The sequence below is a fragment of the Mastomys coucha genome, chromosome X, assembly GCF_008632895.1.
Source record: "Mastomys coucha isolate ucsf_1 chromosome X, UCSF_Mcou_1, whole genome shotgun sequence".
Lineage (NCBI taxonomy): Eukaryota > Metazoa > Chordata > Mammalia > Rodentia > Muridae > Mastomys > Mastomys coucha.
The window spans coordinates 156,246,926-156,249,624 of NC_045030.1; the positions used below are offsets into that span (position 1 = coordinate 156,246,926).

A 2,699-nucleotide genomic window follows, 5' to 3' on the forward strand; every position below is an offset into this window, starting at 1 on the left:
GGTCAAAGGACAGCTTATAGGAATTGGTTCCCTCTTTGCACCACAGGTTTCGGGGATTAGACGCAGGTCACCAGGCTTGTTTAGTGAGTGTTTACCATCTTGCCAGTTCCATCAATCATTCCTGTATACATATATGTATATGTGTATGTGTATATGTATTTATAATGTGTGTGTGTGTGTGTATGTGTGTGAGTGTGTGTGTGTGTGAAATGGAAATTGAAGGGTTCTTTGAAGAGTCAGTTGTGTTGGATGGTGTTTTGCTGGGGCAAACACGTGAAGGAGTGTTTCACTGAAGCAGACACAGGTGAAAGACTAAAGCAGACTCATGAAGGAACATTTTGCTGAAGCAGACACAGGAGAAAGAATGTTCTGCTAAAGCAAGCACAAGAAAGAACACATGATAAAGGATTCTTCAATAAGGACATGCATGTATTGGTCCGCCCTACAATGTAAAGTTGAACTCCATTGTCAGGACTCCATAGAGAGAAACACACCAAAAAAATTTCTGATGGTATACTGCAGTTTCTTTCCACTTCCATAGACTTGGCTGATTGGCAGAGTGATGTCAGCTGAGACAGACTCACTTGCTGAGGCAAGACACCTGCTGAGACAAGACCCATGGAGGACACATCTTAGAGGGAATATAAAAAGGATTTGAGCCGGGCAGTGGTGGCATACACCTTTAATCCCAGCACTTGGGAGGCAGAGGCAGGCGGATTTCTGAGTTCAAGGCCAGCCTGGTCTACAGAGTAAGTTCCAGGACAGCCAGGGCTACACAGAGAAACCCTGTCTCAGAAAAAACAAACAAACAAACAAACAACAACAACAAAAAGAATTTAATGTTTAATGATGATTAAAAGTAGACTTTGAAAAAAGTTACCTGTTTGTGTGTGTGTGTGTGGACTATGACTATACCTGGCTGAGGATTTGAACTCAGGTCCACTTGCTTTAACAGCAAACAGTAAAGGCTCTTACCCCCCACTGAGCCATTTCCCTCTTTCTATTTCATTAATTAATTAATTTATGCTTCAGCTTCTGTTTATTGACATTCAGGTGGGCACTATAGCTACAGGCCTAGAGATGTTGCAGAATACAAGGTGGAGAATGGAGTGTCTGCAGTGACAGCAGTGGATGCACAAGAAGTGGGGAGGCCAAAGCTGTTGGGAAAGCAAGTCAGGGCCAGGGCTAAAAGTCATCCACATTGGAACCCTGGGCCCCACGCCCTCAGCCCCTACTCTGGCTGTCTCCTGACTCCAGGCCAGGGCAGGGAATTCTCTGGGCAACGTTCTACAGTAGCAAAGTACACAGAGATGATGCTGTCCTTCTGTGATTAAAATCAGAGAGTTTCCAATCCTGCATTCATCCTTCACCCCTGGCTCTGGTAGGGCCATAAAAAATAGCTTCACTTTATTGCATGTTTCCGACGCATCAATTTTCCCTAGTGTCCCAGCCCACCGGCGCCACACTATGGCCTGGAGTGAGCACTACAAGCGTTTCTGGCCTAATGGATGAGATAGGGGAGGGGAGGGGACAGGGGCTAGAAGAGGGGCTCCAGAGGGCCATCAAGGTACAGGCACTATGCACATGGAGTTGGTGAATCCAGAGCCAGGGAACCACCTGGTCACCACTATGACCACAACTTTCTTCTTGTAGAAGCCTCAGGCCTTGCTAACATTCATGGCCAAGTTCAGAGCCAGCAGCTCCATGCAGCCATGGCTGCTGACACTTTCCTGGAACACGGCCGGCAACACTGGCATCATTTGTCCCATTGGCCCTGCTTCCTGGTCTGTGGAGATGCTGAAGGAGATGATGAAGTCTGGAATGAATGTGGCTTGGCTGAATTTCTCTCCTGGAACCCATGAGTACCATGCAGAGACCATTAAGAGCATCCGCGCAGCCACAGAAAGCTTTGCATCTGATCCCATTCTCTACCGTCCCGTTGCGGTGGCTCTGGATACAAACGGACCTGAGATCCCGACTGGACTCATCAAGGGCAACGGCACTGCAGAAGTGGATCTGAAGAAGGGAACCGCTCTGAAGATCACCGTGGACCGTGCCTATATGGAGAAGTGTGAGCGAGCATCCTGTGGCTAGACTATAAGAACATCTGCAAGGTGGTGGGGGTGGGCAGCAAGATCTCCGTGGACGACTGGCTCATTTTGCTGCAGGTGAAGGAGAAAGGTGTGGACTTCCTGGTGACAGAGGTCGAGAATGGTGGCTCCTTGGGCATCAAGAAGGGGATGAACCTTCCTGGAGCTGCTGTGGACCTTCCTGACTTGTACAAAGAGGACATCCAGGACCTGAAGTTTGTGGTGGAGCAGGATGTAGACATGGTGTTTGTGTATTTTATTTATTTTATTTTTTTATTTACATGCTTTAATGTAGCAAGTACAGGATGGGGACCTGGTAGTCACTGGGTTCTGGGACAGCCAGGGCTCTGCAGAGATTTATTTTTTTAAGTTTTATTTATTTATTTTATGTATGTGAGTACACTGTCAATGCTCTTAACCCACTGAGTCATCTCTTCAGCCCCCTCCTTTTACTTTTTAAAAAGGCACTATTGTAGTTATTTCAGTTGTTAACTTGACACACCTAATAGTACACCTAATAGGAGGACCTCTCAATTCAAGAACTGCCTCCATTAGGTTGACTCTGGGCCTGTTGGAAAGGCATTTTCTTTTCTTTCTTTCTTTTTTTTT

The 2,699-nt window shown here is 46.5% G+C and overlaps 1 pseudogene; it reads left to right on the plus strand.

Moving 5' to 3' along the window:
• Window positions 1-1,677: 1,677 nt before the first annotated feature.
• LOC116099814 overlaps window positions 1,678-2,699 on the plus strand; it is a 10,887-nt pseudogene continuing 9,865 nt past the window's right edge.